Raw genomic sequence first — 15269 nt, forward strand, 5'->3', positions numbered from 1 at the left:
GGTTACTGGTGGGTAGAATGTTCTGTGTGGCTTCCTGGGTTGGCTTTCCCTGAGCTGGAGGAGAGCCAGCTTGGAATAGGACTGGCCTAGAAGCTTTGTTGTCCCCAGCAAGAGGAGGAGCTCACAACCAGGTACCCCTGGGCTCTGCACATGGGCAAAGGGGCTTGGTTAGACCACAGTGCTCCTGGCAAAGAGGGGCCAGAAGAGGATGTGGTCTGGTCCAAGTGGCTTAGCTTCTTAGGGGATCTTCCCATGATGTCTAACATGGGGACGAGTAGGAAAAAAAGGTCTCTGATTTGAGTTTGGAGGCAATTTGGGAGTGCCTGGAAAGCAGGGGCAGCTGCCAGCTCTTTTACCTCTTCATAACTTGATGGCTCATCAGCCTCCTGCACATGCTTACTGCCTGGCTGGTGCTGAGCCTGGGAGACCAAGGGGGAAGTCTGGAAGCTTCTGTGAGAAGATGGGGAGCCCACATCTGGTTGTAGGGAGAATATGCTTCCAAGTGTTCACCACACCAACCCTTTTCCACCTAGACTGCATGATGGCTCATGGGCCCCATTCCTCCTAGCCTCTTTCCAGCTTGCCTTATGTGGGGTGCTGGAGAGAAGTAGAGTCTGAGGGCACCCAAAGTCTGGCTGGAGATCCTCAGGTTAGGGGGAGCTTTTCCTGTGCTGGCCCACTTGGAGGGGCTGGGGGCAGTATTTGTGAGGGTAACAGCATCGGCCTCACCCGTGCCAAGAGGGTGGGCAGAGCCCAGGGAGGCCAGAGAAAGGAGGTTGGAGGATGTGGCCTCAGGTACAGATGGGCAGCCAGCTCCAGGCAGCAGTCTTCTGGATGTCAACTCTGGGGTCCTAGGGTTCCCGCGTTGGAGTTCTAGGGAGGAGAGGAAGAGGATGGCAGGGAAGAGGGTTGGGACAAGGGGTGTTTCCCACGTACCAGGCAATTCCCCAGCTCATCTCAGCCTGTAACAGCCTCTCTAAATGCTCAGGAAAGGTCACACACAAGCAAATGGTGGGTAGGGGAAGGGCCATCTCCTTGGGGAGGGGCATGGGTGGCAGTGGGATGATGAGCTTACTCCCAGGGCCCTTTGCTTGACTTCTCACTATGTCAAGTCCTGGAGGGGACATCTCAAGGTGTCTCTCAGGCCCACTTGAAGTTCCTGGGTGGCCTTCCATCTTGTGGAAAGGTTCTGTCATCAGGGTTTGGAGACTGGGTGCACTTCCTAGCCTTCCCAGCAAGGGGTGCACTGGAACCCCAGGTCCCACAGACTTCAGGCAGAAATACAGGCACTGCCCTTTAAACAGAGGAGCCAGAGGGCCTTGGCCTGGTGACTAGGCACACTTGCCAGCTCTGGAGAAGGCCTCCTAGCCCTTTCTGCCCGGCCTGGCTGGCCTGTACCTCCTGACCTCCCAGAAGATTGGACGTAAGATTTAGGCTATTTCAAGTCTCTTCCAGTGGTGAGCCTAGGCTCTCCCATCCTCCCGGTCTGGAGAGAAAGCAGGCCATCTGAACGGCATGGGGGGCGGTGGGGGGTCTGAGGAGTTAGAAAAAAAAAAACCCTTACCAAAGTTTCTGCACACCCCTACTCAGGGTGAGTTGTTCCTTGGGGCAGCTCTGCCCTCCATCTGCCCCATGCCTGGTCCCCTATGGGCAACAGGCCATTCAGTGCTCAGTGGAGGCTGAACTGGGCCAGGGAAGTCAGGAGATAGGGATTTTTCTGGTCATCTCATCAGTGCAGTTTGTGGTCTTGCTGCTAAAGGTTTTGCTGTTGTTTCTGACTGTGGAATGGGAGTAGGGGTGGGGTGAGGGAGGATGATAGGAGTAAGGTGGGGGATGGGAGTGACAGAGGTCAGGTATAATGGGGTTGTCTATGTCTGTGTGCCTGATATGGCTACCTCCTGCCATGTGTCTCTGTTTAAGTTGAGATTAATTGGCATCAGCATTAGCAAACAAGGGCTCAGGTGGCACAGGCCTAGGCTCGCTTTCAAGTGCTCCATCACCTCCTGCGGCTGGAGGCCACCTATGGGGGAATCAGAGATCTAGAATATTCCATCTTCACTGGGGCTTCTATGGGCAGCACCTGGACACCTAGGCATGGGTGTTGGAATTGGGGTTTGTGGAGTCAGGAAGCTGGGAAAGAGGATTATGTGGGGGGTCCTGTTGTAGGGGTCCCTGGGTGTCAGGGAGCAGCATCAGAGAAAGAGAGGCAGAATCCAAAGAGGGGTGGAGAGAGGGTCGGGGGTCAGTGCTGGGCACAGGGGATGAAGCAGGTGGGTTCCAAGAGGCTGGGCAGGCTGGCAATGTGGAGCCTTCTCCGTGTACCTTGGGCCTTAGCCATTTGCGCATCTACCATCTGGGTAGACCAGTCACAATCACGTGACATAGTGATGATAGCCTGGGGGACACAGGCCAGCTTCATGGCTCTACATCACTCCACATATGACTTGGGACATTCCTTTACCTCAGCTGGGTCACTTGCTTGGTGAAACAGGATTAGAGCATTTTCATTGTTGCACGAGGCTCACTAGAAACAAGTGAGTCACCACGCTTGGCTGTGCTGTGGGACCTCTGAGGTCCTGGAGTTCTGTGTCTTTGGTTCTGTGAAAATATACTGTGTACCTTCACAGGGAGGGTTTGAGGCAGCTAGCCTATTATTTTGCAGATGAGAGAACCGGCTTTGGGAGGCTGAGAGACTTACTCCAGTCCCGTCATCCCTCAAGTTCCAAGCCAAGAACAGCTTCATAAATGGCCACTCAGCCCCATTTTCCACACATCCAGGCACCATCATCCCCGAGGGGAGCATGGGATGAATGTGTGGGAGGGTAAGAATTGGCACTAGAGGCTTGGAGAGCCCACTGAGGAGATGAGTGTCCAGCAGGGGTAATGGGGGCTTTGCCATGGCCACTATATCCTGTGAGGTTCAGACTTAGAGAAGAACTGGAATCTCTATATGGAGTGGGGCCCAGAACTGGGACTTTGGGTCCTTCAGGACAACAGTAGGCTTACGCCCCAGTGTCTTCACTTCCACCTCTACATATGCCATGCCAGAGACCTTCACTAGCAATAAAGGTAAGAGCAGCAATTTATTGAGCACCTATTATAAGACGTGGTGATGATATGCTACCTGCATTCCCTCCTTTAATTCTTTCAATATCCCCATTAAGGCAACATTAGCCCTATTTAAAGTGTAATATAACTCAGATCAAAGAGGTTTGGTGACTTGTCCAAGGCCACACAGCCCATTAGGGGCTGCTGTGCTACTTTTCCAGCTTATTTTCTGAGTCCCCAGTCGAGGGAGCTTTCCAGCATACCCCGCCCTCACTGTAGCATTGAAGGTCTGACTGACAGTGGGCTTCCCAGGGTGCTAGCATGCAGGACCCCAGCCTGTCAGGGAGAGTTACAGTCGCATGGGGGGCCCCTGGCAGAGCTTTGATGGGGGAGCCCGGCTTTGATCTTCTTTTGAAGTTCAGTCTCTGGAACCAGTGACTTCAGTGGGGAGAGTGTTCGGGGAGGAGGGAGATGAAAGGGCAGGGGGATGAGAAGGGGAGGGGTTTGGGGGAGGGCCAGGAGGGAGAAACAGATGTGTGAACAAGGGCAGGAAAGCCAGGCAGCTGGGTGGAGGAAGAGGGAGAGGCTGGTGGGAAAGGGCTGTGAGTGGGGCAGGTGATACTGAGGGCAAACAGGGAAGGTTAGGTTGGGCAAAGGGGGAGAAGGGCTGAGTGGTGAAGAGGAGAGAGAAGCCTGGAGTGCAGGCTGTGGGGGCCCCATCCCCTATCTCTTTTGCACAGGAGTCTGCTCAGGGTAACCCACACAGAGGTACCCCAGCCACTTTACCCACTGCTCCCAGCCCTAAGCCCTCCTCCTTTCCCAGGAGGTGGCTCTGTGGCTGCCTCTGCCCAGGTTGCTTGTGATTCAGAGGGTTTAACAGGTCCCTGGCTGAGGCCTCACAGAAGGCACCAACTGGACCCAGGGAGGGAGAGAGAGGAGAAGAAAGAGGGGAGTACTTTTTCTCAGGACTTCTCTTGGGGTCTAAGGCTCAGGCCTGGGCCCAATCAAAGAGGCGGGACAGATGGGGCCATGCACCTGTTCCTGCCTGACATCCTAGTTCTTCCTGTGGGGCTGCCCCAAGGCAGGCACATGAGAACATGGTGGGAAGGGGCTCACAGGCAGACAGGGCTAATTCTCAGCTGACAGCACCCCCACCCCCCCCACCCCCGCCCTGCACCAATTCCTTCATTCTTCACACTCCACAGGCATTCCTTATAACCCTCGGGGACAAGCAATTGTTGAGAGATTCAACCAAACACTTAAGACTCAGTTACAAAAACAAAAGGGGGAGTCCCTGCCCCCCCCCCCCACTCCTCAGGCCTTCTATCAGCTCTCATCAGCTTTGCAGCTCCTCCCCTGTCCTGGGCACTCTGATCCAGACCCTCCAGGGCAAATGCCTCCCTGGGTGAGGGACACCCCCCCACCTCCCTCTGCCTAGAGTGGAAATGTTTGGCAAGGAAAATCCAATGAGGGAGGCCGCAAAACACGTCCCTTTCCTGGGTTTCTGCCAGGAGCACCCAGGATTATACATACCCAGCTCCAAGGACTTCAGAGAGGCCAGGAGGACGTCCAAATTAGGATTTATGGGATTAATGGCTTTTTTCTGCAATTCCCCCCTCAGCCTGTCTCCCTGACTCTGAGCCTCATGCCTTGTTCCTGAAGGTTGAGCTTGTCCCAAGCCCAGACCTCACAAGAAGCCCCAGCAGCACCATTTGGTTCACAGGGGCTGGGAGGTGAGGAGGGTAGGCAGGCACCCAGAGCCTTGCTTGTGCCCACAGTGCCCTTTCCTGGTGAGGTGATGAGGGACTGGACCAGGAACAGGCAGGTCCCAGAGCCTGACTCTGGGAAGGCAGTTTGCAGATAGCCTTTGCTGTCTCTCCTGCTTACCTACCAGGCTTACTTACCAAGCATTGAAGGCTGCTGGGGCAGGAAGCCTTGGAGACCATTGGGTCCACTCTCTTCCCTTCACAGGTTCTGGCAGAGGGGAGAAAATGTGCTTCAAGGCCACATGAGTTAGTGGCAGGAACAGGACAGCATTCCAGACCTCTGGGATCTTGGCCCTCTTCTACCTGGATGCTGCTCCTCCACGACTGCTGGGGCCCAGCTCTGCCCTACTCCAGCCTACCACACAGTAGGCCACACTTACTGTTAGGAAGGGAAAAGAGGAACTTGGGAGCAGGAGGGTATGGCCAAGCTGCACCCGTTGTCCAGAACAAGGTGTGAGGCTAGGGGTCAGTGCTAGGGCAGGCTCAGCTGGATGATGGTATACTCCACCACCTCTGCAGGCCCCAGCACTGTGGTCTGTGGCCCTGGTGCAAGTTCCAGGGCTGAGGTGTCCAGTTCAGCATAGTGAATGTCACTGTCCTTCAGGCTAGGACTATGGGAAGGGGATGGAGGAGTCGGGCAGGCCTGGATTGCAGAGTGAGATGGGAAGGTGGGTGTATGGTGGGAGTGGAGGAGGCATGGAGGATTTGGGGGAAAAGGAGGATCAGAAAAGCAGTCTATCAGTGACAACAGAAAGTCAAGGTGTAGAAGAGGTGTTTATAAGAATGGGCCAGAAGGCATTCACATGCTATGTTATGTCCCCTTAGACCCCAGGTGTGGGTGGGAAGAGTCGATGGGTTCTACTCCTGACTCTACGGTGCTGGACTTTGAGAGGTGATTTAGGTCCATCCTCTCATTTTTTCAGAGGGAAGAGAGGGACTCAGATGGTCCTGGGGTCACAGAAGTTCTCAGTAAAGCACTGCTGAACCTTGAGTCAGAGCACCTGCCTTTGGATTTTAGCTAAACAACTTGCTCTGACTCGCCAGGCAGATTCTTCAACCCATCTAAGCTCAGCTTTTCATTTGTAACACGGAGACATAAAATTTATGAGCATTATCACTCTAGTGAGGGCCCAGGGCTCCCCTCCCATCCTGATCTATTTGCGGTACTGCCTTGCCTAGGTTCTTAGTTTGATTTGGAAATTATCAGGAGCAGTTGAAAGGCAGACTGCCGCCCTGCCTTGGCTGATAACTCAAGGCTGGGGCCCTGCCAAGCCCCATTTCCTCCCAGGCCTTGATTTCTCTTCCAGCAAAATGTGAGGGTGGCCTGACCACCCGAGGCTCTTCCTGTTCTTACCTCTGGCTCTTTCCTCACAGCCACCTTCTCCTCAGTTCCCAGGCTTAATGCAAATCTTTGGGCAGATGGACAGATTGTCTTGTCCACAGAGCAGGACAGAAGGACAGGAGGCAGGGGTAGGACTAGGGTTCCATGCTACTGAAGGGGACCCCTCCTAGGCTATGTCCACTCTTAGCTGGGTCACCTGAGCAATCAGGCCCAGTGTCCTGATTTCTGTTGCCCTCCAGTAACACCTAGCAGAAGCCCATCAGTGACTGAGGTCAGGGGCATAGCAGGGCTAAGTTTAGTGCAATTAGCTCCTGATTTATTTCAAGTGAAAGTCACACTCTGACACCTTCTCCTGCAGCCTTCTGTCCCTCCAGAGCCTGCATGGAGGTGGGGTGGGTGCCCCTCTTTTCCAGAAGGCAGGAGTCCCAGAAGGAAGTTGGCCATAGACAGAAGGGGAAGGGGCTGGACTGACAGGGAGTCTGGGTCCTAACCCATAAGCCCAAGGGCCTGCAGGGTGCCTGTGCATGGGAAAGAAGGATGAAGGCAAGCAGTGCAATTTGCATATAGGGGCTGCTTTTTTAAAAGCCGGAGTCTTGTCTCATCCCCTTGGCCACAGAGGCAGGAAAAGCCGCTGCTATTGGAGAGAGACTCACTGAACAGTGGGTGGCTGCACACTGGGATGTCTAAGAGCCATCCTGCTGAGGTGAAGACTGAACATGTATGTGGAGTGTGTCCTCATTTTATATTCCCTCATCACAAGGGGGTCTGGGAATGGGGTTTAGGTGAATGGGGATACCCAGGTTCTACCAGGTCCACCAAGACTTCTGTTGAAAGACCATTGAATGTTCCGGTAACTTCTCTGTAGGTCCTTCCCAATGAGTACCATTTGGAGGTATGGAACTACTTTGGCTACAACCCTCCAAGTGAAGCTTGGGAGATTGGAGGTAGAATTGATGGCCAAGGCACCCCATTTAGATAAGTGGAAGGAGTCCCATAGATTGTTTTGGGCCATCTTATTCAGATGGGGGAAGGGGCATTAATTTTATAAGTTCCAAGGATTTGGGGCTGCCCTGTGATCCCTGGGCACACTGTCTAAAGAAGCCTTAATAAAATCTCTCAGAGTCAAACAGATAGCTGTGACCTGTGATTCCTGCTGAACAATGCCAAAAGCAGCCCAAGAAAATAGGCAGAGAGGGTGGAATGGAGATTTGGGGCTGGCTTATTCACTGCCCGAGAGCAAGAAGGACCCTAACCCCAGTGGAAAGGAGGCCTGGGTGTGTGATGCACACCTGTAATTCCAATACTTGGGAGGCAGAGTCAGGGGGTTGACCTGGTTACATAGCAGATAACCAGTCAGGGCTATAGAATGAGGCCCAGTCTCGAAAAACAAAAACAAATAAAAAATTAGAGCCAGTGAGATAACTTAATTGTTAAAGAGCTTGCCATGAAAGCTTAATGGCTTGAGTTTGATCCCCAGAACCCATGGTACAAGGAGAGAACTGACTCCTAAAAGTGGTCCTCTGACCTCTATACATGTGCTGTGGTACATGAGTGTGTACACACATACAAATGGCAAATAAAACAAACAAGCCCCCACCCCCAAATAACTGGGCATGTGTGTACACCTATAATCCCAACATTAAGAGGTAGAGGCAGGAGGATCAGGCTGCAGGCTAATCTCTGCAACATACTGAGTTTGAGTTCAGCCTAAGCTACCATGAGACCCTATATCAAACAAACACATAAATAAACAACCCCCCCCCCCAACTAAAAAATAGAACCACAACAGGGTACAGAGTCCCTAGGACAAGTGGTCACTTAGTCACTGAAGATTTTACCAGTGGTAGCCTGAGAGAGTGTTGGTGGAAGGAACTCTCAGGTACTATGAGGTAAGGCATTTGAAAGAGATGCAGGGGACAGGAGAGGTGACTCATCATCATGAAGTCATGTGGGCACTAATATATGAATAGTGAGAACCAAGGCCATCCCAGTGAAGGCTTGGTGTGAGAGCCAGAGATCTTTCAGTAGCCTCCAAATGGACCCTTCTCCTGCCCTGGATGCAGTTGAGAGACAAGAACTTGGAGCAGGATTCGTAGAGCTCCAGAGAACTCAGCTGGGGGCGGGGCTTGCTGTGCCGAGGTAAGGGCCCTGCTCCAGACAATCTGGAGTGGCTTAAGCAGAGACCCCTGAAGACGTGTCTCCCAGAGCAGACAGAGGTGGCCTCTCTTCCCTATTAAGTGCCACCACTGTACCCTGCTGGAGGACACTGCAGAGACATCTTCCTTGCTAAGCAACAACCGCTCAACTCTGCTCTGGAAGCAGGCTGATAATTAGGGTTAAAGTCCCACATGACCCAGGTGGCAACAGGGTGGACCTGACTGAGGAAGAGAAATTACATCCCTGGAGTAAAGAATTAGCCAGCAGATACAGCAAAAGCCAGATGAGCATTCTTATGTTGGATTTTATTTTATTTTATCTTTGAAAGGGTCTCTCTCTGTGTAGCTCAGGTTAACCTCAAACTCTTGATTCTCCTGCCTCAGCCTTCTGAGTCACTGAGATTACAGGAATGCACCACCACACTTTCAGTTGGATTTTGAGATTTCTGATCCAGGGGCAAGAACAAGGACCAGATGAGGAAGCATTCCTTGACTTTGGGGCATTTTCTCAGAACCTGGAATTTGACATCATGAATCCTTTATGATATGAATCTGAAATGTCCCCCATGCACTCACATGTTTAGACACTTGTTCCCTAGCTGAAGATTTATTTTGGGTCAGGGGAGGGGAGGTTGTGGAACTTTTGGAACCGGGGATTGTAGCTGTTAGAAGGAGGTCACTGGGGGTGGGCTTTGAAGATTATGTCTGCTTCTGGTTTCTTCTTGAACTTTCTGCTTCCTGTGATATGAGGAGAGCTGCTCTGCTACTATGTCTTCCCTCTGACCTCTGAAACCATGAGCCAAAACAAACCTTCCTCCCTTAAGTTGCTTCTGTCAGGTGTTTTGTCACAGTGATGAGAGAAGTAACTAGAACCTCAGATGACAGGCACATTCACTGCTAAGGCTATAACGTGTCGCCCTGCACACCAGTGTAGGATTGGGATTGACATACTAACTCCACATTGGTTTCTTGGTCTCTGGGATGAGAGCAAAGTGGAAATGGCTGCAGCTGTCACCTGCCAGCCAAGAGAGTAAATCATGAGTGAGATTGTACAGATCAGTATCTCCACTCAAGACCTAAAGGATGCAGGACTGGTGGTTCCTATCTTAGGTCTGTTTAACTAGTCAGTCAGGCTCCTATACATCCCAGATGGACCCCAGAGAATGATGGCTAATGCCATCCCTTAATGCCTATGTTGGAATCCTACGGTGATGAGATTGGAGTGGGGGTCTCCAGGAGGTGAATGGGAACTCACCCACCCTTCTACTACATGAGGACACCAAATGCATGTACCATCTAGGAACCAGGAAATGATGCCCACCAGACACTGAACCTGCCAGCCTTGATGTTGGGTTTCCCAAACCTCCAGAGCTGTGAGACAGATATCCCTCTTGTTTATAAGTCATGGGCTTGTGAGATTTTTGTAATAGCAGCCCAGATAGACTAAGACAGTCAACTACTCTAGGCTCAATCAACTGTTAATCCCAAGTGAAGCTGCTGGAGTGATCTTCCAGCTGTAAGCCAAAGGACCAGCTTGGTAGAAGTACATTAATTAAAAAAAAACTTTACATTTATCTGTGTGTGTGTGTGTGTGTACATACATGTACACAATATGCCATAGCATGCATAGGGAGGTCAGTGGAAGGAGTTGGTTTTCTCCTTCTACTACATGGGTCCTAGGGATTAAACTCAGGTTAGTGCCTTTGTCCACTGAGCCATCTTGCTGGTGCTTGTTAGCAGAACTTTGAAAGAAGAAAACCAGTAGGCCAGCTTCCCATCCCTGCCAGTACTGTGTGGGGATTCTATGCTTCTACGTAGGGCTTTGCAAGGCAGAGGGCTAGATACTTGAACTCCATATATTTAGGGATTAGCAGGTAAAGTGAGGAGCCATGTCTTGGTAGAGTAATTGATGGAGGAGGTCAGTCAACTGATGGAGACAAGGTATGTGTAGAGCCTTCACTTGGTTTTCTATGTAACTTTCCTGGTCTGACTGAAAGCTAACATAGGCAACAGGCCTGCACAAGAAGGACAGGCTCTATCAAAGACTCAGCCCTCAGGAATGGAGGTCTGGTCATCTACCAGCTTAGCCATCAAGACCTGCTAAGGAGGTGTCTGAGTCAAGGGAGCTAATGGATGCAGAAAGGAGGTGAGCTGAGGGTGGTGGTGCATGCCTGTAATTCCAGAGCTCAGGAGGTGGAGGAAGGAGGATCAGGAGTTTAAGGTCTTCCTTGATTACACAGCAAGCATGAGGGTAGCCTATGTGACTTAAGACTGTCTCAAAAACAAATAAAAGAAATAAAATCAAAACAAACAGCAGCAACAACAAGAGAAAGTGGTATCAGTCGTGGTCTTGAGGTCGTCCATAGCAACAGAGGCTGTGTCTCTCAGTAAGAGAAACCCACAGAAACATTGCACAAGTGATCTTTGAACTTGAATGGCCTGGGTATTTCTGTGGTATCACAGTACTGTAGCACAGGCTCAGATCTATGGCAAGGTACAGTTGGTTGTTGCCCTACCTGCCACCTTCTGGATCTTCCACAGTGTTTGTGCCAAGGCTACACAAGGCCCAGACTTTTCTAGCCACTTATCAAGAAGGATGGGTCAGTGCAGGTGTCGTGTGGGACAGCCACAATGGACAGAGAGTTCTCCTGGCCAAACTGTGCTGCCATCCTGAGTCTTCTTAGTCAACTCTCCCCTGTTTCCTTCTCCTTTCATGAGCAATCGGGAAGCCTCTTGGCTGACAGCTCTCTCTGCCTCCTCTTGTTCCCTCTGTATCCCTTACAGTTGTCTCCCAAAGACTCCTGTATGCCTGATTTCATCATGGCATCTGGTTCTTCAGGGACTGGAATTGACATAATTGGTTCAGAAATTCCAAGGCTATTGGATAGCATCTGCTTCTAGCCTGGGCTGTCTGCTCATAAGGCTGAGGAGATGGGAGCCCCTCTCCTTAAAGGCAAGGCTCTGCCGCTCCCCTTCCTCTCCTGGACACCAGCCATGGCTCCTCTGAGGTCCTCCCTAAGATCTAACTTGGAACCATTCAGTTTTCCAGTGGCCCCTAAATAGACCTCTAGCTCAGAGACCTTGGCAAGCATTGAAGGGAATGTCACAGCCTTGGTTAGCATCCTTGGGTGGACATGCAGCATAGACTTGGTCCATACAGAGAGAGGTAGTAGGACCCACTCAGGTGGGGGCTACTGAACTTGGATAAGCCTTAAGTTGCTAGCCCCCATGCTGCCTGAAGCCTTCCCAGTTCCTCGGGAGCTCTGTTCAGGGTATGGTGTGTATTCTCTGCCTCCCTCTCTCACCACTTGTTGAGAAGGAGAATTGATGACAACATCAATAATGTCACTTGTATACAAGCTGCACGGACAACAAACCCGAGTACTGGGGATAAATCCTTCCTTGGCCAGTAATTACTCTGTAAGCCAAAAGGAATTACACTTCTCTTGGTAACAACAGCAGAGCCCCCCACGATGCCAGGCTTCCCTTCTTCTAGAGACATTCACACACCATCCCACAGCCATTCTTTCTAGCATCTATCCACCTGGAACCTCTTGTCATATTTCAAGGACACAGGGTGGAGACTTCTTGCTCCATCTCCTCGTTGTGACTGGTGGGGAGAGGTTGACTCTATTTGCTTTTTGTCTTCAGAGGTTTTTAAATGGATAAGCTTACAGGGGAGTCTCTCAGTCCAACTGGAGCAGAGCAGGAGGGCAGGCTGCTCAGGAGGAAGACGGCTCAGAGCTATGGGCTAGGGTCTAATGCTTAGTGAGGAGGAAAGGAGAGGAGGAGGTTGTATAGAGACCTGAGGGATGGGTGCTGTCTTTAAGCTAGAGCTGCAGGATGTGGTCTGACCCCTTCTGCATCCCCAGTGAAGGCTGTTCCTGTTGGGCCTAAGGGGCAGCCGGCAGAGAGCAAGATGGGGAAGTTGTGGGGTGGGGATTAAGGCCAGTGGCAGCTGTCTCCTTACATCACAGCGATTACTACGGTGTGCCTCGGCCCACTCTACAGGGGATCCTGCTGGAGTCTATCCATGACTTTCCAAATTGCAAACTTCCAGTCATCTTCTCCCTCTATGCCTCTAGACCTCCCCCTCCCCCTCTTTCTTCCCCCATGGCTCTGACTTTTAGGTTGAAGGAGAGGATAATTTTGCAAAGTCTTGCAAGGGGCATGGCTTTCTCTTCTGGAAATGGTGGGTCTTCCTACTCTTAGGGCCACTTCACCCACTCTCTGGGCTCCTGGATGTGATGGGTAGGCAGCCAACAGACCTGGGCCTTTTGCAGCAGCAGGAAGCAGGGAAGCCGCAGAGGTTCTGCTCCTGGCCCCTATGTCTTCCTTCTGTTCCCTACATGTCTGGTTGTATTCCCTACATACTGGTTGCTACATTCTCAGTGCCTGCAAGTGGGATCTGGAGGACCTTGGGGGTTGAACTATGTTTTTCTCAATTACTCACTGGGTGGTCTTGGACAAGCCTCTCAAGTTCTTTGGGCCTCAGTTTCCTAATTTATCCAATGAACAACAGAACAACAACAGGGCTTGTCACTTACATTGCTGTGAGGTTAAATGAAATAGTATTTGAAAAACAACTGGCTAGGGGTCTGGGGCACAGCCAGTGCTCTGCACTGCCACTGTGATACCTTTTGTTAGAGTCGGCAGGGCCATGCGTTGCACCCTCTGCTGGGGAGGAAAGTGATACAGGGGTTGCCCACTGCTCTCTGGGGAGCTAGCTTCTTAGTACTCTTGGTCTGACCAGCTGGTGGCCTTTTGCCCTCTGCATAGTATCAGAAAGCAGAAACTGGACTGATTGGCTGACTTCAGTCCTCAGAAAGGGAATGTAACCTCCCCCGGGCCAGGATTTGGCACCTAATTTGGGCCTTCGTTGGTACTTCCAGCCAAGAGGGAGGATGGTTGTGCTGTGGAGACAAAGGGCTGACTTGGCCATCAGTGCCAAGAGAGAGGGTGTTATCTTTGGGCCCAGGCGCTCTGGCCTGGGTCTCTGGGCTGGCACCATATGGGTACCACCTTCAGTCCCCAGGCCTGCTGAAAGGAGCTGGCCATGGGTGGAGGTAGCAGCCATTCAAGTGGTGCTGGCCCTGTGAGCAGCTGGGAGTGGGGCCAGGAAAAGGAGCTATGATCGGTTTTCTGGTTGTCTTTGGAGGCTGGAGTCTGGGGTATAGGATACAGAGCTGGAGGGGACTTGGTGGAGGGAGAGCTGGGAATCAGGGTGGGCACAGCTCTCTGGTGTGTATAGCATGCAGTGCTCCTTTGCCCAGGATCACTGAGGTGGAGGCTCTTTTATCCCCATCCCCCCTAGCTAAGGATCTTATGATCTCCCATTTTCAATCAATCTTTCTTTTTCTGCTTTTTAAAATTTATTATTATTATTAATTAGTGCGAGTGTGTGTGTGTGTGTGTGTGTGTGTGTGTGTGTATAGAGATCAGAGGACAACTTTGTGGCAACTGTCCACCCCTTCTGATTTATGTGAGCTCTGAGGATTGAACTCAGGTTGCCAGGCATCTGATTATAAATGCCTTTACCTGCTGAGCCATCTTGCTGGTCTGCTCTCATTAAAAAAAATTTAGTTAGGGTTTCATGTATCCCAGGCTGACCTCAAGCTTCCTATGTAGCCAAGGATGACCTTAAACTTCTTATCCTTCCCCTTCCACATCTTGAGTGGTGGAATTACACGTGTGTACCACCATGCCTGATTTAAGCAGTTCTAGGGATTGGAGTTGGGCTTCATGCATGCTAAGCAAGCATTCTACCACTCTGAGCTACATCTTCAGCCCAGGATCCCATCTTTTATTGTTGTTGTTTATTTTCTTTCTCTTTAAGGCAGCTAGGTTGTGACCAGGTGCAGGAGCTGGGCTGGGACACTGTCCAAGGATTTAGCCATCCTTACCAAGGGTTAGTAGGTCGGGGAGACCCCCAGCTCATAATAGGGAGGCTGTAGGGGAAGTTCCTCTTCCTGCTGTCTCCCTGGCTCTAGGTAGAGACCCTGAAAGGGAAAGAGGGAACACTGCACAGATCTTTCCACACCCCACTCCAGGTGATCCTCTCTGCCAGGAGCTTGGTTGGGGTGTCCCTCCTGGTTCATTGCCCATCTGCCACCCCCATGGGCCTTTGGCTTCACCACCTCTACCAGGAGTCAACACAGGCCAGGTGCTCAGGGAAAGTTTTGCTTTTGAACAAGGTCTCATGTAGCACAGGTAGCCTCTAACTTATGTAGCCAAGGCTGGTCTTGAACTCTTGATCCTCCTCCCTTTACCTCCATAATGCACTGTCATGCCTGATTTATGTGGTACTGGAGATTGAACCCAGGGCTTCGTGCAAGATAGGGAAGCACTCTATCAGTTGAGCTATATCCCTAGTCCTTAAGGAACATTTTTAAAAAGAATGAATGGATGGAGAGATGAGGGAAAGAAGTTTGCCTAGAAGTCCTGGGTAGGACAGTCCAAGTTTGTCATCTCTTAGGGTGGGGAAGAGGAAGGCTTAGACCTGGCCTTGGGGGAATTGACTCATCTGTGGGGTGCTATGCTATCTTCAGGGTGGGCTCCTTCCCTGAGACCATCTCTTACTTTTTCCTCCGTATTTCCCCAGGCCAGCGATCTTGTCCTTTGCTGCCTAAGCCTACCTGGATGTCCTCAGGTGCAAGTTGACTCTGTCTGTCTGGAAGATGCTCCAGTTTCTGGGAGGGGGACAGGTTCATCCTGGGGGAAAGAATGAGAGTAAACTTTTAATAAGGCTTGCAAGGAGGTTTCTGCCCCAGTCAGACAACCTATTACTGGTTCAAGAGCCCTGAGTTCTGATCCTAGTCAGCCCTGAGTGGTCAGAGCTTGAGAGGTGGTATTCAGCACAGTGAGTAGAGGCTGAGGATGACCTGTCCATCCTTCCCAGTTGTCTATGCTGGAGCACAGCTCAGCATACTTCTGGACAGTGTAGAACCCTGTAAGTCT

This window comes from Nannospalax galili, unplaced genomic scaffold, assembly GCF_000622305.1.
Source record: "Nannospalax galili isolate Female #2095 unplaced genomic scaffold, S.galili_v1.0 scaffold229, whole genome shotgun sequence".
Classification (NCBI taxonomy): Eukaryota; Metazoa; Chordata; class Mammalia; order Rodentia; family Spalacidae; genus Nannospalax; species Nannospalax galili.